This window comes from Chelonia mydas, chromosome 1, assembly GCF_015237465.2.
Source record: "Chelonia mydas isolate rCheMyd1 chromosome 1, rCheMyd1.pri.v2, whole genome shotgun sequence".
In the NCBI taxonomy this organism is placed as follows: domain Eukaryota; kingdom Metazoa; phylum Chordata; order Testudines; family Cheloniidae; genus Chelonia; species Chelonia mydas.
Window position 1 is genome coordinate 60,681,950 of NC_057849.1, and position 25,273 is coordinate 60,707,222.

The window sequence follows — 25,273 nt, forward strand, 5'->3', positions numbered from 1 at the left end:
AGGCATATGGTATGGTCTCTTCTTTTTTCCCAGATGGGGGAAGGGGAAATGAAATGAAGAGTGAAAGTAGATTGTGTGATCAACCGTATTCAATGCACTAAAGACAGCAAAATGACATAACTATTTCCCTAATATCACTTTTCCATGTAAACAAATGTTGCATTTGCTCACGGATATTTATGTGATCACCAGTGGGAGTGAAGAGGGGTGGGGGGATGCCAGACAATTGTGAACTTGGGGCGGGGGAGGGGATGACTGTGCACAAGATAATCTCACCATTAAGAGGTGGGCTGGAAAAATGAGACACTTATCTCCTAACTTGTTGAGTCACAGTTCTAGGTTTATGGCCTATTCTGCACCCATTGCCCTCCCATTGGGAAGATCTCCCAGTTCAACAGCACACAGACTTGACATGGCATAACGCTGTTCTTTTGGCTGCTTGACTGGAAAGCGGGAAACTTTGGGACTTTGTGCCTCCCAGGGAGCTGGCCCATTGAACTGAGCTGTATTTTCACTCTGTCTGAAGCAGGGATGGCTGCCAAGTAGTATCCTGCCACCTCTTTATATGGAAAATACTAGGGCGAGGTCAGAGATAAAAATAGTCACCGGGGTTCTCCTTTACATGAAGACCCCCTTTATACCAGGCTGGTGGAGTAGGGGCTGTGAAGGGTCCTTAGCGTACATGAGAATCACCCCCCAGGGAGCTTAGCAAGTGGAATGTGGGCGTTACTCATTAAAAAGAAGTTCTTGGTAGATAAACATATTGGTCATGAGTCATTTTTACAGGCTACCTCAACTAACATTGAAATAAATATTTGTTTGGATTCCATCTGTTGCTTCTGTTTATCAGTGCAGAGGAACTCAGCTCCCAGTAGTTCTTCTGTCACCTTATGTCAATCGCCACCTATGGAAGTTAGAACCAAGCTGCTGGAGTACCTCTGATTTCCCTCAGGTATAAAGCTGGTATCTCTGTCAATGTTTCTGGGTGGTTTTGTGGCATTACCTTTAAGGGCCTGATTCTCATTTACACTAACTCCACTTTCCGACATGCTGGCAGTTGAAAGGGGCCTTCGATTGGACGTAACTGTAATTCACCTCCACTATAAGAGCGGTATAACATGGCCCCTGTGTAAATGAGAATCAGACCTAAGACTTTAGTGTCAGTTTTACTAGCATACCCTATACGTCGCAGATGAAAATGAGAGAGAAAGCCATTAGCTTTAACACAAGATACTCATTTTGAAATTGTTTCTTAGGGTACCAATTTCCTCTCGTGGAGCATAAGGACATTCAGGAAGCTCCTGCCAGCATAACTAGAATGCTTTGGATAGAAGGAGAAGCAAAACATGTTCATCATGGGGCAATTTCTGCCTTTGCCTCTTCATGTGCACGGGACCGAACATGCAGCTAGCCCAGTGTCGTTTCCCCGAATGGGGTGACGAGGAGTTAGGAGTTCACTGAATACACACCTTCTGTAAAGCCCAGAGCTCAAATCCAGAGAGGGTCTCTGCTTGCTGTCATGTAAGTGGATTTCAGGATGGAGGTCTAAAAATCTGCCACTATGCACAGCCCCCGTAGGGAAGAAGAGCCAGAGGGAGGTGGTGAAAGGGCTGCATCGCCATGGGGCTGGATTTGTAGCTACAAAGCTATTCTGTGGCCTGGGGGAAGATTCCACAGCTCCATGCGTTTGTGAAGATCTTCAGCCCTGGCGAGAGGGTAGGGGTTTGTGAGCGCAAGTTATGCTGCCACCACACTCTTCCTGTAACAAATCTTAACCAGGAGAAATAAGAAGTGACTCACAGGATTTCATTGTATTGTTTGTAGTGAATCTGGTTCCCATGGAAGGTGCCAGATCCACAGCTCTGGAGACTCAAGGCTTGTATTTCTCCACAGGAAAAGTACAGCGGGGTGTTGGAAGTGCTGGCTTCCCCCATACTGTCCTCGCAGCGGGCCTCCATCTGAATGGAAAGGGGACCACCTATAAGGAGGCAGAAGTCTCCGTTTCCATGAGCTTACAGCAGAGAGTATAGCACTTCATCCAATTTCTGATTTAAAGCGTGAGCCATTTTCCAAATGCTCTCTTGCCAGGTATATAAAAATAAAAAGAATTTAAATGTGATTTAAAAAAAAATAAAATGTAGTTTAAAAAAGGATTCTGGAACCATCCAACTTTAGATGTGGGTTAAAAAAAACAATACATTTATAACCCTGCTCCTGGTGAGGTGTAAATTTCCCACCCACAATCCACATCACAGACAGGATGCCAGCTGGTTGAAAGGGCTGTGTATTTACTGTCACCATTGCACAATTATCATGGTAGTTTAGTTTTTTTCACAGAGCTAACTCTGATTGGTACAATTTTTAATTCTGCCTTTGCCTTTTTATGTTTCAGATCAACTGTGCATTTCATCAGCCTCTTGCCCACCAGCAATCATGAAATATGAGACATTGTGGGAAAGCAAAGTCGTAGAAAGAGTGTCTTGTTCCAGACTCCCCAGCCCAGCTGCTCTCCAGGCAGCTTTTGTGATGCTAGGGACAGTAAACATCAGCCTGAAAAAATCAGAGAGTTTGAGCATTTTGGCTTCCGGCCATTGGACAACTTCTTATTTTTACTGATGCATGGTTATGAAAATTAAAGGGCCCTTTAGTGTTAATATCTTTGGAAGCTGCTATGTGATATATCTGGAATCAGTCCAGGATGTTCCTACCTGCTCTGCATCCTATGCTATAAGGATACAAAGCAGTTCTCTTCTTCCTCTATGCCTCAATCTACACCACTTTTAATCAATTTTAATTTCTCCTTCCATTAAATTGGCCTGTCCAACCAGACTTACAAATAACGCAACAACGTTGAGTTTCGGGAGCCCTGTATTGACTGGAGTAACTAGATATATCTCTTCACAGCTAGAGTGGTGGATATGGCACAAGTATTTGTTCTTAACTGCACTGCAGGGAATTAATTTATTTATGTATATTCCATTTACAGGCATGCCACACATCAGGCTTTCACCCTGTCAGTTTGTATAACAGGATCAGAAGTGGCAGAGAGAAGGCAACGCCCATTTCTGAGCATTTTTCGTTTGTTTATTTCTCCAGTAACTCAGTTAAAGACATATCAGAATTTAACTGTCAATGGGCCAAACTCATCCCTGGAGTAACTATTGACTTCAGGGGGCTTACAGCAAGAATGAATTTCTTACCTACCTGACAACTCCTGCTCTGTTTCCACTTCTACAGTCTATCCTTAGCCTCCACATTCTTAGTTCTTCTCTGAGGTCTTATGTTAATTCTCTCCGTTGTGCTCAGGGCTACACTTAAGGAATCCAAAGACTGGCAGAAAAATGCAACCTTGGCATCACTGGCAGATTGCCACACCAATTAATATCACACTAGGAGTTCAGATACCATGGTGATGGGTGTGGTATAAGAACCTGAACAGAATACCATGAATAGACTGTACTACAGATATGCTGTGGATAGGAGGTATATTTCTAAGGGAGTGTTCTGAGTGGACAGACACACAGTATTCTGAACATATTTTTAATGATAAAGGATTAAATTCACCCCATGTGCATAGGTCCAGTGGAAGTTAAGTAGGATTTCAGTGGTGCTGAAGCTGTCAACATATGGAGATCTAGATTTGATTCCTGACCCTGCTTCAGACTTCCTGTGGGGCCTTGGGCAAGTCACTTAATCTCTCTGTGCCTTTGTTCCCCAACTGGAGGATAATACGACTTTGTTTCACCCACCCTTTGACTGAAATTCATATTGTAAGTTCTCCAGGGCAGAAGCTGTCTCCTACTGTTGCAGTTACTGTGCCTTGTACAAGGGGCTCTGGTGTCATTTGGGCCTCTGTGTGCTACTGTAACACAAATAATAATTAATAAGAACCACCTGACTAGTTCAAAGCATCAAGTCTGATATCATCTGCTATTATAATTACGAAAGATATTATCAGACTCCATAAGCACACCAAATAGCTTTCTGGCTCTGGTGCACAGTGGAGGTAAAACATACTGACTGAAGTGCTCCAGTCCTTTCTGTGTGAGCAAAATGAAGCATCCACTCTCTGACTTACATCAACAAGAATCGTTCATGCATGTATGGAAGCCTTCTGTATGTACAGTAGCAAATGGAATAGACCAGTTTGCTGTGATCAGGATTTCTCTGCCAAAACAGTTATTCTTGTGTCTTCCCACACCTTAGGAACACATATACGAGAGCAGTACAGTGAGTCTACCCATGGAATAATCATCTGTTGGCGTGAAAGGCCTATCAAGACTAATGGAAGCCATACACAGAATGTTAAGTAGAGTTTGGTACAATTTATCAAGGGCTATCTGACCTGTCCGGTCCTCCATCTGTTTCTCAAAAATGGCCTGGACAGTCCTTCCTCTCTGCCACTGTCCTGTTCTACAATATTAGTGTTACACATGTCTACGTGCAAAGTTGGAACAACAATTAAGCAAGCCCTCAGCTGAGCTCGTCTGGAGTTGTTCTTCCATAGGGATCCTTTCTTATTACATTTGCTATTGCCCAGTTTTTAAAAAATGGCTTTGGAGGGAGTGGGGTTATTCAGCCTGTAGTCAGGAAAGGGCTGGCTCAAGCTACCCTAGAGCTTCCCTTTCCATTTCCCCAAATACAAGGTCATCAAGAAGGCAAAGAAGATTCATGGAATGTTATGCACTGAAAATGAAGTTATTAGCATACAGTGATGTGTTCAGTATTCCTTAGAAAGCTGTTGTATAGCCATTCCTTTGTGTATTCTTGTCTTCCTTGGAAACTTGGACTTTGTAAAATCCAGATACTACTTAAATATATCACACATTATGTTTCTCTGACTAAAGTACATTGAACTAAATGAAATTCAGTTTAAATTAGAAAGCCCTGTTGTGAAGTTCAGATCTGGGTCCAAAGCTGAACTGCCCTGGGACTGTCCAGCTCTAGTTAGCTCTTTAGCCAAATGTATTTTATACCACCTTTAACTATGGTTGATCTGAGTTTGGGTTCTGGCCCATAGCTACTTATAATAGACCTGATCCAAAGTTCATTAAAAATCAATGAAAGTCTTTCCATTGGCATCAGTGGTCTTTGGATCAGGTCCAATCTATTCTATACAGAGTGTCCATAATTAAGATTTTAAAAAATATCTCACCAACTGTTGAAGTTTCAGATCCACCACTAATCCTTCTTGTCTTCCAAGACTTGCTTTGATTTATGTTAAGGTGTTCGATAAACTCATCTGACTGGCTTCCTTTCCTTTGCCTATATTTTATAAATATACCCTTTAGTTTACCCCACAGTGTAGTTTGTTGCAGGAGTAATCTGCTTGTCCTGAATTATTAAATCAGCCAGACTCTGTTTCCAATATTCTAATACTTGTCCAGAATCTAAATGGAGCCTAGCCAAATCTAATGCTTTTAGTACTGAGTTAGCACCCCCACCCTTTTTTTTTTTTTTTTGGCAACTTGGAGCCAAAAGATTAAGTACTGGTTGGGCAATTAAAACTGGAAGATTAACAGCACAGCTTTAAAATGTGTGTCCCTTCCCTGAACATCACATCCTAGTTCCTCATGGTCGGGAAAGAAATCGTATGACTCACCAGCAGCATCTCTAAGCTAGAATTTCTTTCATGCCATCAACCCCATTTTAAAAATGAAGACTATAGTTGATCTTGTCACCTGCAGCCAGGATTTTAATTCTCTAAAGGGGGTCTGAGGTAATGTATAAACTATTGCTATTCACAGAATCATAGAATCATAGGACTGGAAGGGACCTTGAGAGGTCATCTAGTCCAGTCCCCTGCACTTATGGCAGGACTAAGTATTACCTAGACCATCCCTGACAGGTGTTTGTCTAACCTGCTCTTAAAAATCTCCAATTATGGAGATTTCACGACATTCCCTAGGCAATTTATTTCAGTGCTTAACCACCCTGACAGGAAGATTTTTCTGATGTCCAGCCTAAACCTCCCTTGCTGCAATTTAAGCCCATTGCTTCTTGTCCTACGGTCAGAGGTTAAGAAAATTTTTTTTTCTCCCTTCTCCTTGTAACAACCTTTTATGTACTTGAAAATTGTTATCATGTCTCCTCTCAGTCTTCTCTTCTCCAGACTAATCAAACCCCATTTTTTCAATCTTCCCTCATAGTTCATGTTTTCTAGACCTTTAATCATTTTTGTTGCTCTTCTCTGGACTCTCCAGTTTGTCTACATCCTTCCTGAAATGTGGCGCCCAGAACAGGACACAATACACCAGTTGAGGCCTAATCAGTGTGGAGTAGAGCGGAAGAATTACTTCTCAGGTCTTGTTTATAACACTCCTGCTAATACACCCCAGAATGATGTTCACTTTTTTTGCAACAGCGTTACACTGTTGACTCATATTTAGCTTGTGGTCCACTATGACCCCCAGATCTCTTTCTGCAGTACCCCTTCCTAGGCAGTCATTTCCCATTTTGTATGTGTGTAACTGATCGTTCCTTTCTAAGTGGAGTACTTTGAAATTCAATATGGACAAATGCTTTCTATTTACTTCAGACCATTTCTCCAGTTTGTCCAGATCATTTTGAATTGTAATCCTATCCTCCAAAGCACTTGCAACCCCTCCTAGCTTGGTATCATCTGCAAACTTTATAAGTGTACTCTCTATGCCATTATCGAAATAATTGATGAGGATATTGAACAGAACCGGACCCAGAACTGATCCCTGCGGGACCCCACTCATTATGCCCTTACAGCATGACTGTGAACCTGGACATCTGGACCTTTAAACCCAATTCTCAATTTAAGCATAGTCACAACTCTTACTGACTTCAGGGAGAGCTGCACCTCATGTCTACGGGCTACACTGGGTCCACACTAACTGAAAAGATATAGTCCTTGACCCAAGGAGCTTACAGTCTAAGGATCAGATCCTTCTTGCCTGACTCACAGTAGGATCAACTGACATCATTGAGAGTAATCATCTGTGTAAGCCAATCAGGGTTAACAAAACAAATAACAAAAGAGTAGGCTGAGCTGGGGGAAAAGAAGGTGGTAAAAGAGAAACATTAAAAGATCTAAGGGAATAGATCAGTAAGGCGCAAATTGTTTTACACTTAGCTCATATAAGCTATTGTGCCTTTTTGGTCGGGAACCTCCAAACCCTCTCTCACTTGAGCCGTGGTTACTCACACAAATAGCTCCACTGAAGTGAAGGACTCTAGCCAAGGGCTAGATCATCCATTTGTATTCTAGTCCATAGCAAGGGGCAGCGTACTGCTGCGCCACTCCTAAAGCATCTTGGGAACCACCACCATCTCCTTCCACAGAGTATGCCCCCTAAGACACACTGGTGTAACTACACTGCCAGACTCATGGGGGGTGGACAGCTTAGCGTCCATCCTGCCAGGCTCCTGGGGGATGCACAGCCTAGGGTCTGTCCTCTCCCATTTCTTCCCATCCACCTGTGTGAGGTAGAGGTTTTGCTTTCCTTTGCAAGCTGGAAGTGGTGGTGTAGAGCTCCGGGGTAAGGGGTTGTGTTATATGTCCTCCACCCCACTATGCCAGTGTGCAGGCTGGGCCCTAACCTGACCCCAAATAAGGAAGAGTTTGCAGGATACTTGGTTTGCTAAGATATTGTTTTGTTTTCTTTAATAATTTCTGTGTGAAAAAATATGTGTGTTTTGCCCATTTACTACTAAATGACTGGATTTTTTTTTAATTCCACCCCTTTCTTGTCCCAGTTTTACAGCCATTACCTAAGTAATGTAATCCTGCTACACACACCACACAACCACTCAGGAGAGAGGATCTGTAAATACAAAAAACCCAGGAGAAATAGGATTTGAAGAAAACCATTTACTCATGACATATGTGGTAGTGCCCTGGCAGGATGAGATCACATACTGGAAAACAAATAAATATAGACCTGCCCATTTGAAACAAATATATTATACACACATAGTTTCAGATGGGTATAAATATAACATGGTTTATGCTATGGGACGTATGTCTATAGGGCGGATACTATCTCATATATTGACTCATGCAGTATATGAACTAGTTTGGAAATGGCCCTTCCATTCAGTACTGTCCACACACATATGTGCCAGATGAAAATAAATGACATTACCTATGCACATGAAATACACGTGGATTTCCACATGAGTCGGCTCAAACCAGAACCTTGATCTGACACCCCTTGCACTTTAGGAACATCCCCCCGCATTTCATGGGCTGACCCATCTCTGTTCTAAAGCACAGGCAGGCAGCTAGTCAGACTGCGGAACATTTCTAACCTTATACATGTGCACACACAGGGTGCCTCATGCTGTGGAACTAATTGCTCTTAGACTGTTCCATTTTAACATAACACCAAAGGAAATGCAACATTCTTCCTTGATTCTTAAAAATATCGGATTTCGAGCATTATGTTTATGTTTTCGGAGCGTTAGAATATATTCACAGATTCCCATGTTTCTCCTGAGGAGTGTCACCTCCATGGTTTGTTCAGGATAAAAACGGTTTTGGTTTGCACTCTTGTAGCCTGAACCAGCACAGCTAATGAGAAATTCTAATGAATAAAATGAAAGTAACCCTCCAGGCACCTTTATAGCAAACACTGCCAGTGCCATCTAGAAAATGGTGCTCAATGAGAGGGATCAAATAGCGGCGCACACACTATATAGCAACGCAGATGTTCTATGGGAGCTGACTTTGCCATAAAAGCCACACAAGCCTTTTTTTAGATCAATTATATTTCAAGTTGATATTGTAGTTTACAATGAAAGGAATTCCATATATTGGCATGCCTCAATGCAGGGAGACACAACAGAGTCTGGATTCAATCAAGAATTATGGCAGCATATTCACAGTGTACTGGATGTGTCTTTTCTCTTTTTTTAATACTGTCACAAGTCTGTCCTAGTTATGCACCTGTATAAGGTTAGAAATATTTTGCAGTCTGACTTGCTGCCTGTAAGTGCTATATGACAGAGATGGGTCAGACCCTGAAACCTTTAGGCCTGGGGGATCGTTTCAAAAGTGCAACGGGCTTTGGATCAGGGTTCTGTTTGGAACTGACTCCTGGAAATTCAGCTTTAATGTTAATTTACAGCGCTAACATTCAAGTCCATGTGTGACAGTCTCTCTTCAGTGCCTTTTCCTTGCAAAGCATGCAAGATAGGAGGGTACAGTGCTCACCTTGAAATCTTCCCTGTTTTGAGATTGCTAGCAGCAGATGTGGTGTTGGAGGGAAGACAGTAACTACTATGGCAATTTTCAGAGTAGCAGCCGTGTTAGTCTGTATTCGCAAAAAGAAAAGGAGGACTTGTGGCACCTCAGAGACTAACCAATTTATTTGAGCATAAGCTTACGTGAGCTACAGCTCACTTCATCGGATGCATTCAGTGGAAAAAAAAAAAGCTTTTTTTTTTCCCACTGAATGCATCCGATGAAGTGAGGTGTAGCTCACGAAAGCTTATGCTCAAATAAATTGGTTAGTCTCTGAGGTGCCACAAGTCCTCCTTTTCTTTTTACTATGGCAATGTTAATTTTGTAAAGATGTCAATTTTAGGTTCATTATTTAGGGCTTTGGAAGATAATAAACAAGCCTCTAATTAATAATAATCTAATGGCAAACACTGCACAAGTTTTTTAATGCACTGTCTTGAACAGGGAACTCTCCACACTGCTCTCAATTCAGCACAGTGTTTGAGAGCCATGCCAAAACAGTGGCCACCATTAAATGTTTAAAAGCACCCCATGCACCTTGCCTCCTGGAGTTACCTGATGCACAGGAAGAGTATGGCTGCTGTTACACTCCGTTAGGTGAATGACTGGCAGTCAGAATATGGGACTATGGTCTCACCACTTGTCCCTCCTCACTCCTTTTAAGGTAGCTGTTGCTGCTTGTAGTCATAGTCACACCGAGTCCTTGCAATGACTAGTGATAACATCTCTAAACAGCAATAACTCTATACCTTTTCTTAGCATGCATTTTTTGAAACGTTTCCAGACCCACCGCTGTGATATTTTGCAGATTAGGCCCCATTATTAGATTGCACACCCTGCCTTTTGTTGTACCCCCGGACGTCCGAGGAGTTGACCTTAAGGCAGAGGTCCCCAAACTGTGGGGCGAGAAACGTTCGGGTGGGGGGGGTGGAGCGCAGCTGGGGTGCAGGCCTACCCCCTCGGAGGGTGGAGAGGGAGAACCACCCAGCTCTGCTCCTGGCCCCGGCCCCAGATGCTGGCTCCGCGCCAAGGGTTCCACTACCAGCCCTGCACCCGGGACCCCAGCTGCTGGTGTCGGCCCTCGGCCTCGGCTCTACTCCCACTTCTGCCCCCGCCCCCAGCTGTGGTTCCAGACTCAGCCCCTTTACCCATGTCCGCATCCCTTCCTCCTGGAGCCACGGCCCCACTTCTTGGCCCCAGCTGGGGGGAGGGGAGGCAGATAGGGGTAGGAGGGGCACAAGGTATAAAGTTTGGGGACCACTGCCTTAAGGTTTTGGAAGTCCCTCCTAACATTTCCAAGCCCCCTATGTATCATTTTGGGGCACATGTATTTTTGGCATCATCAGCCATCTTGGAAAAAAATGTTTTCATTTTTATTTAATTTATCCATACTGGAAGCATTACAAATAAATGAATAAATAGAGCTTTTATACCTTTTCCCCATTTTGAGAGGGAAATTTTTTTTATATAGTTAGTATGATTCTAAATAAAGTTGATTAAATAATTGCAAAAAGGCACAAAGTATTAGTGACAGAGAGAGAAAACACAATAGTTTCATGAGTACAGGGCACAATTTCAGACACCTTTCACAGTGGTCAAAAAAAGTTTTAAAGAAGCACAGAAAGGAAAGTTAGAGAGAGGAGCAAAGCAGGTCACCCCACAAAGTGACCTCAGCCAAATGTCAAAATCCCCTGTTCGGGAAGTTTATGACAAACCATGCCTGACAAGCCAAGCCAATTAGAAGGTATTCTTTAATCCTGCAACCTTTTGCAAATTCAGACATCATAGATTATTAAATTGCATCAGATTTTTCCTGAGCCAGTCTGAAGGCTATTCTAACCTCATGGCCTTTTATGGAATTAGTCACCGTAACATATTAAAATGTAAATCAAACCTAAAATGCCATTCAAAAGGAGCATGCATGTAGATTTCTTCAAACTTTTTACAAAATCTATGTGAATTTAGCAATTAACCTTATTTGTTTTTTTGTTCTGGACCATGAATAAAATGTCCTCTTCCTCTACAGTAACTTCAGCATTTGTCTTTAAAAGCTGGTCGAGAAACCCTAACTGAATCATACCTAAACTTTGTTCCAATTTTCCTTATTTCATTTCCTCTTATTTCTTTATAGTTTTTTTAGTCATTAGAAATTAACATTTACTGGCTTAAACTATATTAGAGGTCTCTTGATTTTAGTTAAGTTTTTGAGAGACAGATAAATTAAAACAATATTTTAGCAAACATACCACACACACAGCACCAAGCCACTCACTCCTCCTTCCCCAAACAATTAAACATACGTTCAAGCCAACTTGTATAGTATTTTATAGATAAACCGCCTCAGGCACACATTTAAATTGGTTTAATATCATTTTATAGAGAAGTCCCTTCCCACCAACCCCCCACCACATACAAAAGGCACTCAGTTGTGGCCACTCGCTGACAAATTAACACAGAATTGCAGAGATCCCTTGTTTAAATTGTCCCATATTCATAAGAAAAGTTTCAGGAGGAAAAAGTGCAGGGGGGAGTTTTGAACTTTTCATCAACTGTAGCGCCCTGTAACACAGATATCTAATTTGTATGCAATACAGAGAAAAAGTTTAATTACTTTCCAACATATGAATAGCAAACTTCCCCCATTCTTTCCCCCCACACACAGCATCAACCTCTATGCCTCCCTCCGCCTTCCCAAAACAATTAACATTCAAACCTAATTGGCTCCTGTTTTATAGGCACACTACCATAAGTGTAGATTCAAATTAGTTTTATTCTATTTTATAGATGTCACCCCCACACATATTCATACTTGTTTTTCAGCATTATTTATACAAAACACACACACAGCCAAATTTAAAGGAAGTCTAATGGTTAATTGGTTAGTACACCAATGAAACAAAATGTATGCCTACTTACAATTTTTCTAAGTAAAATAATAACACTTTGCACTTCTCTTTCCACAAACTATGCTTTTTTATTGTTGTTAAGGTAAACCTGGAACTTTTTCAGAATTTATGAGACCCATATGGAACATAGATTTAATAAATAAAATAAAAAGAGCAGTGGAGTATTAGGAAAACCTATATTTCAGTATTTGGGAGGTAGTCTATACAAACAAAATAGTTTCCTTAAGATTCAGTATATCTTAGTTGCTTTAGCAGTAAATATTTTGCATTAACAACTTATTTGCCATATTTAGCACAATATAAAAAGATATTGAAAATCATGAAACCATTTGAGAGAGCAAGAGAAACCCAGTCTTTTAAAGATAACATGGAAAAGTAGGGCAAGGAGATGATGTAGAAATCCTGGATTTAGGGGGGAAACTTTAAGTATCTGTAATCTCTCTCTTTCAGTTTTTTTTAAGTGAACCAATTTTATATTCATTCTTTGGTCGTTGACATGCTTTAGCCTGGGTAAATGTGTGTCATACAGAAACGCTCTCCAAAGTCAGGAGGCATTATATTCCTCCCTCTGGTCTTCCAAGTTGTCTAATCACTTTTTCACAAAGGACCAGAAATAGTAAATAAATAAAACTTACAATGGAGCTCGAAAGATGGGGTATACATACTGGGGCAAGACTGGTCATTTCTGGCTGGGATGAAAACCACTGGAACGTAACAGAACTTTTGTCTTTACCTGTTTAATGACATTTTATAGAAGTACTTCCAAAGCAACACCTTTCATTTTTTTTTTAATACCCAGTGACATATTGTAGACTCTAAAAAGAATGAGAGAAGGGGGCAAAACCATTGGCAGCACAGGGCAGCCACACTGGTGCAAAACTCCAAGCCCAGACATTTTGAGACTGATAAAATCCCTGTGATATAATCAAAATGCATTAATATCTTTACATTTGGATTGATGGTGTATAGAGCTAGCTGCTAAACATTCCCCCCCCCCCATTTTATTTTCCATCACATTGAAGTGGCCCCAAAGAATTAAATTTCTCTACACTCATGTAAAACTTTACATTTTATAATGTCTTTTTACACATACTGTAACCGCGAGCACGCTCACCCTTCACTTCACCCCTCAACCAGTTTGACTTAGTCTTAAGCAAAGAAGAAGAGATCAAGTGAAATAAAACTGACAATATACTGTTGGAAAGAGAGATTATCCCAGCCTTTTAAAAATATCCCAGCTGTTTATTTTTAAAGTTTGACCTAAATAAATTGCATAGCATAGCATGCAAAAATCCCCATCCAAACAAAACTTCTCCAAATGCCGTTTATCCATTGTGATAAACTCAGGACAGATGGCTGCAAGGGCTGGCTTGGGGGGAGGGTGGAGAGAGAGACAGAAAACAGTCCCAGAAGGTTAAAAGGCCCTCCTCCCTATCAACTGAGGAGGGAGGGATTACAGGTCAATCAGGTTCAGCTGAGAAGGGGTTACCCGAGATCAGTTAGGATCAGTTGAGAGAGAGTTACCTGAGGTCAATTAGCATCAGCTGATTCCAACTAAGGGCTGCCTGAGACCTTTTTAAACCCTCCCCGGTTGGGAGAAGGGGAGTGGGAGTGGGAGTGGGAGTGGGAGTGATAAAGATAAAGATAAAGATAAATAGGCAAGTAGCAGCAAGGGAGCAAGCCTCTCCAGGAGGGGAGGCTGCATTCCCTCCCATAAGGGAGAAAAACAAGCCCAAAACACTGGCTGAGAGAAGGACAGACTGCCCCTGTGCAGCCAAGAGGGACTGTTTTACCTCAAGCCCATCTCACTAAGGCAAAAAAACAGCTGAGACTGGTGAGACCGAGAAGGTGCCTGGCCACACCATATAGCAGGCTCATCATTTGTAAATTGTGAAGGACGTTTCAGATTCCAGAGTACAATATAACTCCCCGCATTTGACATTAAAAATAAAATTTGAAAACTCATAGCTTTCTTACTGCTTGAGGAACAGAGATAGAGACAGCATCTGATATCTCCACCCATCCCTCCTCTTTTCCTGAGTTTTTTGCTCTTATCTTATAAAACCATATGCCCCAACCCCCATCTCCTCTCTTTTCCTGACTCTTTTAGCTGGTATCTAAAACTGCCATCTTCTCTAGCTCCTTTTGCTAAATGTACTCTTTTTAATCAAAGGTCTGAAGAAATGAAAAAATGGCATCAATTACACTTTTAAAAGATAAACTATCCTAAACTTTTACAAGTATAACATGAAAAAACAGGACATGGGGATATTTTTCCTCTCTTTCTCTAATATTTTGCCACCTTTGTGCAATTGTTTAATCAATTTTATTTAGAATTCTACTAGGTCCATCAAATATTTTTTTCTAAAAAGGAGGAAAAGGCATGATTATATATCTGTGTAGTAACACGCTTTTTCTCTGACATTAAGACTTTATGTAATTGAAGAGACTTTATTTATAATTATACTAACTACATAAAAGGCATATTTCCATCTTAAAATGAGGAAAAGTCATGAAATCCTTTATTTGTTTATTTTTAAATGCTTCCAGTAAGGATAAATTGGTTAAAATAAAAAACAAACATACATTTGTTTTTCAAAATACCCATGTCCAAAAACAATACCTAAGGGTCCTGGAGAGGGCAGAAAGGATAGGAAGGACTTCCAAAACCTTAAGACCAACTCATTGGTCAAAAATGGGATGAGACAGAGGGCCGGGCATGCAATCTAAATTGGCACAGTATCGCCATGGGAGGGCATGGAAACCTGGCAAAAAACTCATGCCAAGGCATGATATGGAGTTAGTTCTACTTCTCTAGAAACCCAGTGGTCCTAATTCATCTGTCAGTCAGAGTGGTGTCAATTAAAGTAACTTCAGAGATTTCAGGTCATTGATTTATACTAACCGAAGGCCTGTTCTACACACACATTTTGTACTGGTATAACTATGTTAGTTAGGGGTGTGACTTTTTATGGCAAGAGTTGTGCATGTGCCACCCCTATTATGGATGCAGTTGTATTGGCATAATGGTGCCTTATACTGGTATAGCTTAGTCCCCTTCCTATATAGGAATAGCTATACTGGTATAAAGCATCTTTGTATTAATATAACTATGTCCATGCTTGGGGGGTTGTAACACTATAACTATACTATTATAGTTTAAGCAGAACAATTTTTGAGTGCAGATAAGCGCTAAAAGAGCAGAATTTAGTCACAGGTTTGAATCGTGATTGAGGTCCCAGTTACCCTAAGTATGAAGCACATATCATTGAACTACTCACACACTTAAAAGTTACACAAATGCTTCAGTACTTTTGTTCAACTGGGGATGTTGTTGGTGTCAAGGTTCCTTCCCCACTCTGAACTCTAGGATTCAGAGATGTGGGGACCTGCATGAAAAAACCCCTACGCTTATTTTTACCAGCTTAGGTTAAAACTTCCCCAAGGTACAAACTATTTTACCTTTTGTCCCTGGACTTTATTGCTGCCACCACGAAGCATCTAACAAATATAACCGGGAAAGAGCCCACTTGGAAACGTCTTTCCCTCCAAAATCCCCCCAAGCTCTACACCCCCTTTCCTGGGGAAGGCTTGATAAAAATCCTCACCAATTTGCATAGGTGAACACAGACCCAAACCCTTGGATCTTAAGAACAAGGAAAAAGCAATCAGGTTCTTAAAAGAAGAATTTTAATAGAAGAAAAAGTAAAAGAATCACCTGTGTAAAATCAGGATGGTAAATACCTTACAGGGTAATTGGATTCAAAACATAGAGAATCCCTCTAGGCAAAACCTTAAGTTACAAAAAGACACAAAAACAGGAATATACATTCCATTCAGCACAACTTATTTTATCAGCCATTCAAACAAAACAGAATCTAACTAGATTGCTTATTAACTCTTTACAGGAGTTCTGACCTGCATTCCTGCTCTGGTCCCAGCAAAAAACAACACAGACCGAGAGAACCCTTTGTTTCCCCCCACTCCAGCTTTGAAAGTATCTTGTCTCCTCATTGGTCATTTTGGTCAGGTGCCAGGGAGGTTGTCTTAGCTTCTTAACCCTTTACAGGTGAAAGGGTTTTTCCTCTGGCCAGGAGGGATTTAAAGGTGTTTACCCTTCCCTTTATTTTCATGACAGTTGGCTTTGGAGCTCTGAAACCCTTCTGGAAACTGATCAGCCACACTAAACCACTTCACAATTTGAAATTCTTTGCACTTTCTGCTCAGGAGAGGCTGTGACCAGAATGGCAGGAATTCTGCAAATCCAAAAGAAGGAACATTGACAGAGAGAACTTGGAAGAAGCTTGGTCAGTGCGTTGCTCAAGCCATTGTTGTTCACCCCTAATTTTATGAACACAAAATAGATACAAAACGTGAAAGTAAAATAATGATACATTTGACAGGAAACATTGAAAAAAATCTCATTTTAAACTGGTGAATTGTTGCACTCATGATGTATACATTTCTATGACCCTGTGCAGTAGATTTATGACTTTATAAACAGCTTAAAACAATCCAGCAGTGCTACTATCCTGTGAGGACCTAACAGGGTCCAAGCCTCATCAGAACAAAATGACAATGTATGCATTTCACAAGGCCCCTTCTATATATTAAAAAGTTGTTTTCATTGCCCTGAACCTGCTGTTGAACTTTATGAAACTTATCATATTTTAGTAGGTGGGGACCTGGTCCTGCTCCCATTAAAGTCCAAGGGAGTCTGGGAATTAATTACAATGAGAACAGGACTGGTGTTCCCAACGTGTTTACAACTCTTTGCTGCTACAACTAGAGCAATGGTTCTCAACCGGAGGCCCACGGTTTGCTTGCCACCCAATCAGCACACCACTGCGGCCCATGTGACACCCTGTTAAAAAAATTTAAAGAGTGCTGCGCGGTTTGTTGAGTGATGCATTTGAGCAGTCGAGCATAGTTGAGTGTCGCGTCTGTGTTGTGTCAGCAGCTGAGGAGGGCACACAAGAGAAAATGGATCGGTTTGTTATTCGCAGAAAGAAAAAAACATTGGTAGCTTCAGAAACCGATGGGAAAAAAAGGAACATGAACAAAAGAAGCATTGCAGTTTGGCAGCAGGAGGCAGAAAGGTACAAGATGACTGGACAGAAATGTTTGCAGTTATAGAAAGAGATGGGAAGCCATTTTATTTGTACAGCCCTCACTGTGTGCAAAACGTACAATGTAAAAAGACACTCTGAGACAAAACATCAAGACTTTCAAAGTAAATAGCCAGAAAAATCTGAAGATAGAAAGCTGAAAATTAGTCATCTTGAGAAATCGCTAAAACAATGAGCAGAAAGTGTTGCATGCCACATTTACAGGAGCTGACGCTGTGACACTTGCATTTTAAAAAATTTCTTGGATGCGTGCCAAACATAGAAAACCATTTAGTGATGGGGAGCTATTAAAAGAATGGGGGTTTTTTTTTTAGAATCTGCAGACTCGCTCTTTAATGTTTTTGTTTCTCATATCAAAATCATAAGAAGGAAAAAAAAATCTGCACTCAAGCAATGACGTAATGTGTTGGCTTTGAACAAAGGAAGTTGCCAGATCCGCCCAATGTAAGTGTTAGTCCAAATTAATGTTAACAGTTAATGTTTTGACTTATTTTGATAAATTAAAATTCTCTTGGTAGACATTTGCCCCTGTTGATATGAAAGGTACAATATCGATTTGAATCACGTTGCTGTCAGATAACAAATGCTAAACCTTATTTTTTGTAGATTGTACAGGTGGTATCTATATATTGTGTGGATGCGGCCCACATAACACATATGTTAACACATGTGAGAGCTGCATACGTGGCCCACACTGGTAAATAGGTTGAGAACCACTGAACTAGAGCCTCAAATCAGCAATGTACTTGAGCAGATGCTTCCCTTCTTTAAGCATGTGTTTAAGCCCCATTGACTTCACTTGCACATAAGCGTAACCCTTCTGCCAGCAGCAACCCGGGCTGGGTTCAATATCTAGAGGTTCCTTTTCAGTAATAGGACACAGAGCCAGCTCGAGCCCAGTAACAAGGGGAAATTACACACCACCCCTGGGCGCACATGTACTTAAAATTAAGCGTGGGCTTAAGTGCTTTCCTGAATCAAGTTCTACAGCAATAACAGACAACTGGAACCTTCAGAATATGCCTATTCTGTGCATTAGCACAATACTAAGCAATATGCTTAACTCCAGTTTACATTATATGTAATGAAATAGGAGGATTAATCGACTCATAGATTGCAGGGCCAGAAGGAACCACTGTGATCATCCAGTCTGACCTCCTGTATAACAAAGACCATAGAACTTTCCCAAGGTAATTCCTAGAGCAGATCTTTTAGAAGAACATCCCATCCTGATTTAAAAAATGAGGAGGTGGAAAGTAAATCTTTGGCAAAGGAGCTAGCTTAAGATGGCCAGTTAAAAAGAAAACAAAAATCACTTTAGAACCACTAAATTACACCAGGCAAAATAAATTGAAGCTGTCACTGTAACAAAATAGCCAAGAACTCTAAACAGGAAAAAAACAAAACAAAGCTGTTTTATATCAATAGCCAACATCAGAAAACAAAGCATATAGGAAAAGAGTGTAAAACCATTTTAACGGGTCCTCATTGCATCAGACTATGAAAAAAGTGCAGTTTAAATCAACTATATTGAAAGAGATTTTATCAGGTGCATTAATAGGAAAGCAAGACACAAAGGAATTCAACCTCTCATCGATGTTACTGCATAGAAACTGACAGCCTCTTTTAAAAGAGAGGCACTTGATTCCCTAGTGATCTGTGTGCCAGTTACATGAGTTTTCTGTAAGATTTGATTTAAAAGCGGGGAAAAACACACCACAGACCACAGGAATGAATAAGGAAATCGTAATTTAATTTTAACAAGCTACCAGTCCCAGGGCAGCAGATGCTGTAGATGGAAGAGTTGCATGAAAAGGTCTTAAGTGTAAAGCAAAACTGGGAAATGTCTTTTCAACAATTTCATACACATAATACAGTATTTCTGATCCTCCCTTCCTTATGGATATCAAACTCCCATTGATTTTAAGGGGAGTTTTGCATACACAAAGAATACAGGATCAAGCTTTAGAAGGAATGCGACAAAATTAAGAGAAGGGGGAAAGCTCTAGAGGTCTTAACAATGGAGTTATCTCCTAATAACTCATTTTGGCAGTAAAAGTCTCCCAAAGAAATATTGGGCATTATATTGCTTGAAATATTTACTAGCCTGGACAAACCACAGAAACATACACCATAGTGCACAAGCCTGCAGTGGCAAGGGAATGAACTAGGTAAACTAATGTGTCTTTTTAACCTCTAAACTTCCATGATTCATTTTTTGAAAAAGTGGCTTTGCTTATAAATAAAATGCGGTTTTACCAGTAAAACCAGCTGGCCTTTTAACAAAATCAAGCTAAAGTTGCACTTCATAACAAAGAGAAGAGCTAAAAATCAAACAGAAAATCCCTCTTGCTGTGTGGTGTTTCCCTGAGTTTCGTTTGAGACTTAGGATCTGTAGCACTTGCAGCAGGAGAATGTAGTGACTCATGTGGGCATGTCAGGAACTGGGAAGAGAAGAGCATTGTAAAGTTCTCATAACATAATTTGCTTCTCGTCCTGCCCTTTGTTCTTTAAACAGATGCTCTTGGCACTGGTTCCTATTCCAAGGAAGAAGGAATGTCAGCAGGAGGCTGAACTGAAAGCCAGTTCCACCGGCACTGCAGCCATATTGAGAGGCAGAACAATTCTTCCGAATGGACATGTTTGCAAAGTGGGCGAGACAAATCATACAAATAAAAACTAACAGCCCCAATTCATTGTTATGTTCTTTGCCTAATCATTTATGCCCATGCAAAGTAGATGTAAACCACTATCATTCTGATTAGATAGCATTTTCCACTCACTTTGCATTGCTGTAAATGACAAGGTGCTGGGACAACAGAGAATCAAGCCTGATGGCAGCAGTTGAAATTACCAAACATTTCCTTCCTCCCTATCTCCCAGTGTGCGTGACCTCGTTATCAGTTATGTCAGTGCCTGTTCCAACGATAGAATAACAGTAGTCACGAGAGACAGAAGGGTTTTGGCCGGATCCAAGACTTCATTTGGTCTATACATGATTCCATGTCTCAGAATCTTTCAGCCCTGAACCCCGGCTCTAGGGTTGGGAACTGAATGACCTTGAGAGATGGAGTCATGTTCTGGAGTGGGAAAGGTCTTATTTTCTGAGATACTGCTGTGGAGACAAAGCCTAACAACTGTTCCCTCTGCCAGTGCACCACTGTTGGCTGGTTGAAATGGTCTCCTCAGGCAATGGTAGAACAGTCGGAGGTACAGGATGGAGGCAGATGTCAAACTCCACAGGGACCAATTAAGGCTGATCATATCAAGTTTTCAGTAGTCCCTGAAGGATGTAGATTTCTTATTATTATTCTCCATTCTGCTTGTCTGTTTATAGGAACATCAGAAAGAAAACATACACACAGAAATCTGTTAATATGATCTCAGGGGTCTGGGTTTTATAAAACAACAGAACCAGAGACCTTTATTTTCCTCTTACTTATAGGAAGTGTCAGTGAAGGGGAACTCCAAGGAGTCAATGGAATTTCTTATACTGCAGAAATACTAGTACAAGGCTGCAGTGCCACACAGATTTTGTACCAATTAAACTATATTGGTGAAGGGTATGATTTTTCTACCAAATAGTTGAGGCACTATAACCCCTAGTGCGGATGCAGTTATAATGGTGCAAAGGTGCATTATACCAATGTAGCTTACTCCCGATGGTGCAAGTGGAATCCATTTCTTACTGGTGGAGGGGGAGCACGGAGGGCACGTGACCTCCTCACGTGACCCTCCACGTGATTCCTCCCCACCATGCCTCCCAGCCTGGGGCCCCCATGTTCTGCCCATCCCCACCTCATGATCCAGCCCCCTTACCTGGGGGTGGGGGGACTCTGTCCTCTCGCTGTGCCAGAGACTTCAGAACCACAGCGGGGAAGGGAGCAGAACATGGGGCCACTGGGCGGCCCCAAGCCAGCAGCTCCCCACGACCGCCCCTAGCCCTGCCCCCAGGCTGTACAGACGGAGGAGATCCTGCGTGGAAGGGCTGGGAGGCGGTACAGCTGCACAGGAGGAGCTGCTGGCGTGGGGTCGCCAAGTGGCCCCACGTTCTGCTCCTCCTGTGTCTTTCTTGTACGCCGTACCAGCTATAAATATCTTGCTGGTACAGCGTACCAGACCGTACCGCCCTACTTGCACTGCTGCTTACTCCCCTTTCCATACAGTATACGCTATCTGAGTATAAGCACCCTTTTACTGATATAATTGCATCCACCTTAGGAGTTGTATTGCCTTCATTATTTCAGTATAGTTAAGTGGCACAATTTCTGAGTGTAGACAGCCCCTTAGAGGAGAACTAGGCCCAGGAATTCTAAATTGGAGGTAGCCTTGGCTTTGAGTTCCCTGGCTTTTGCACTAACAGTGCTAGCTGAGTGATGTTTGATATGAGCGGACATAATAAAGTCTTTGCTTTTTATTACTGTAGTCCTGCTTGCTCGGAAGAAACATCCCCCCACATCTTTGCTATATTAAGCCCAAAGGGTTTTCATCTTCAACAGAGATGCTTCATCATAATTAGGAGTGGCACGTCAGTCAGTTCATGTACTCCCAGTTATCCAAATAGCATGGGGGGTATGGACTTTATATGGCTAATTGGGAGTTTGATCATCAAGAGGGAAGGAGCAGCAACACAGGGGCCCTCTGCAGCTCCACCGTCATGCCTCCCCCCCACACCCCCCCCCATGACAGCTGGACTGTAGCTCCCTGAGCTGCCACAGAAGCCATTCAGCAGCAGTGCGCCCGCCCCCATGACTAGGGGTCTCTGCTCTGGTATCCGAACCTCCACAGTACCAAATCCCTTCATGTTCAGGAAATAGGGTGTTGGATCATCAGGAGTACACCGTAGTCAGTCACTTTGTGTAAGCTCTTTGGCTGAGGTAAATAAGCAGTCAGTAGAATTAAACTGGATTTTTTTTATTCAAGCAAATTAAAGAAAAACAACAACCCTCCACAACAGGGTCTTTCTCTCTACTGACCAGCCTCTTGTCCAGTCATTTATATCGGCACACAGTGAGTATAAAATGCCACCACTCTCATTCACTAACCTTTTACACCCAGCTAGCACTGGGAAATCAAGCCCTACGGTTCCCACCATCTTAGCTAACGTTTACAATATGCACGTATTTAAACAAACGCTGTCCCAGACCTCAAATGCACAAGCACATGGCGTTCCTGTCCTGAGACAATGCCACATCGTCATTCTTCACTGTGAGTCGCTTTGAAGGAGATGTTATTGACCTATTTTTACAATGATACATTGCCACCTAGAGCTAGGCAGGGGTAGCTTAGTGGAATCGACACCCCCCCTTTTGTTTATCCACAGGAGGCCCCTGAGGAAATGAGCAAAACAGGAGTCCCCACGCCAGCTTGCTTGTGGCTGGATGAGTCATCAGGGTGGGGAAACATGTTCTACAGCCTTCAGTGGCTGCTGTTTGCGTGTAGAGGTCTGAAGGGAGCCAGCCCTTGGTTCTTGACAGACTTGCAAGGAAAATTTAAAGTGAGAATTTGAAGATGGAGGGAATGAATCTCTCACTCAGGCAGAATTCTAAGTGTGTGTGTGGGGGGGGGGAATCCATTAGTGAGCACAAGACTTGTAACAGTTCAGTGTAAAATTAATGAGAGAAGAGTCGTGTTAGACCCTCATTTTCAACCAACCTCCAAATAACACGAATACTCAGGCTGTTGCACAACATTAGGCATTGGGTGAGTGCACGTCCCTCTGATGGGCTTCAGAAGTCTCCGTTATTAACAAAAAATATCTAAGGGCCTCATTTCAAACCCCACATTAACCTGTTTGATTAAATCTCTCATCTGTGATGGGAAAATGCTTCAGCTTAGGTAGAGAGAGACCCAAGGTGCACAGGTATCTCATTACCTCTGACAGCAGTGGCAGATGCAGAAACGTCTGCCCCGGTTTGGGTTTGATCATTGTAAAATTCATGCTTTAGTCACTGCGATTTTAGCAACTGTTTTGTAAGCCTCTGAAGGTAAAACACCAATTAGTCACCCTTCAGAGGGAACCTTCTGTATTAAGAAGCTACCAAGGGAGAAGCATAACTCTGTTCTGTCTTTATTAGAAAGCTCTTTTCATAAGCTATCACCTTTTGTTGATCCCTGGAAGTAGATCCACCTGAACCAAACATTAGCACTAGAGGGGCTATCCTGGTGGCCTGATGAAAGCGCAATGTTTTTGCAAAGGACATCCAAATGTAGATCTCATCTGCAGCCCCTTGCTCCCATGTCAATAGGTGGGAGTACTGCAGAGATTGCATGCTCGGCTCTAGAAGGCAGAGGGATTGGCCCAATGACTAACAAGCTACCATCCCAGCCTACCCACAAGTACAGCTGATGGCTTCAGGGAGAAGCTGTGTTCCATCTGTCTCAGCTGGTATGACAGGTTGCCCCTGTGTTTGGTCCTTAAAGGAGGAGGAAATAAAGGAGAAAGACGGGGAGTCCCAAAGGGGGAAGAGAAGCGCAGAGACATCCAGGCAAACACACCCAAGTAATAGACACAGCAAGGAGTGGTCTGTTTTGAAACTACGTGAAGCACACAAACAACTGCACAACTGGGAGTGATGAACTTGCAGCATTTCCTTCATGGCCGTGCAGCTTCCGTCGAGGCAGAGAGAGAAGAAAATGTCCACTCAATTTTCAGCGACCATGGAAACAGCAGGCTGCAGACATCTCTACATAGCAATCGACGTTACACAACACCTAACCGAGCCTGTTACACTACATCCCTCATCTCTGCTGCACTGCAGCCAGTGATGGCTACACATTTTTTTTTCAGTCTATGGCAACATCTGTGTGATCAGTGAATAATAAATCGATTAATTGATTGTGTGTTGTTCAGGATGGATGAGCAGGTGGTACTCATGAAAACTACGGGTTGGTCTTACACAGAAAAAAACCACACAGCTGCTTATTTTATAGACACAGATCAGTTGTCCCCGAACCTGGGTAGAACACCAATTGGTCTTGTAGTGTAAATGGGCCCCCAGCCATGTAATCAGGTCCCTTAAGTGGTTATTTTGCAATGTGCCTGGGCCCTATAGCAGGGTGGCCAAATTTACTGACCCTCCGAGCTGCATATGATAATATGCCGAAGTTCGAGAGCCATAAGACGTGCACAACCTGCCACGTGGGGTGGTGCGCCGGGCAAAAGCCCTTAGCCCCACCATCCCACCACAGGGCAGAAGCCGCAAGCTCTTCCCCCCCAGCCCCACCCCCCGCCAAATCTGGTACATGGAGAATAGGAGGAAGGTGTGGGGGCTCCTTGAGCCACACTTTTTAACTGTAAAAGAGCTGCATGCAGCTCACAAGCCACAGTTTAGCCACCCCTGGCCCAGAGTAAGGTAACTCAGCCAGAATTCATACTTAGGACCAAATCCTGCTTCATTTGCACCATGCAGCCCCATTTATGTAAGTGGCACTACGCAGGTAAGTGAGGGCAGAATTTGGCCCTAATGGCAATATTTAAAAAAAATAATTGGCACCTACAAAATACAAATGCACAAAGTAGTGATCAGGGATTGGCTCAATTTGTACAGTTTGGATCCAGATCTGAATTTCTCCAGAGTTTGGGGTTGTTTGGATCTGATTTTTGGTCCAGGGCCATATCTGGAAAGTACAGCTTTCTGTGTATATGGTGGGTGAACCAGGTGTGTAGGCAATTATCGGTTCACACAGGGATTCCCATGTTTTCTGTCTGAACATTGAGCCTGCAAAGTCCAAGGGAGCTTCTGTCACTGTAGAACATGTTGTTGGAGTTGTGGAGAAGGGTGACTGAAAAAGGCATGTCCACTGAGGATATTTTTACAAGTGACAGCCCCGGCTCTGCCAACTCCCAGGAGAGCTGTCAGTTTCTAACGTGTTATCCTACTACATTCGCCCGGCCTTTTCTTACACCTGTGCAAAAAGAGAACCCGGAGGAGGATCAGTTCCACTCCAATCTCTGCCTAGGTGTGTTTTGTGTAACCCTGGTTTCTGTTTCTTTTCTAACAATAAGCCACAGCTGCTGCTTC

At 42.3% G+C, this 25,273-nt stretch overlaps 1 long non-coding RNA gene across 1 annotated transcript; it reads left to right on the forward strand.

The window, feature by feature from the left end:
* The first annotated feature begins 260 nt into the window (after nt 1-260).
* LOC122463424 lies at nt 261-5,952 on the forward strand. Its single transcript, XR_006286781.1, has 4 exons — nt 261-952; nt 1,257-1,521; nt 1,894-2,088; nt 2,393-5,952. It is a non-coding gene; the product is annotated as an uncharacterized LOC122463424 (long non-coding RNA).
* The last annotated feature ends 19,321 nt before the right edge of the window (nt 5,953-25,273 follow it).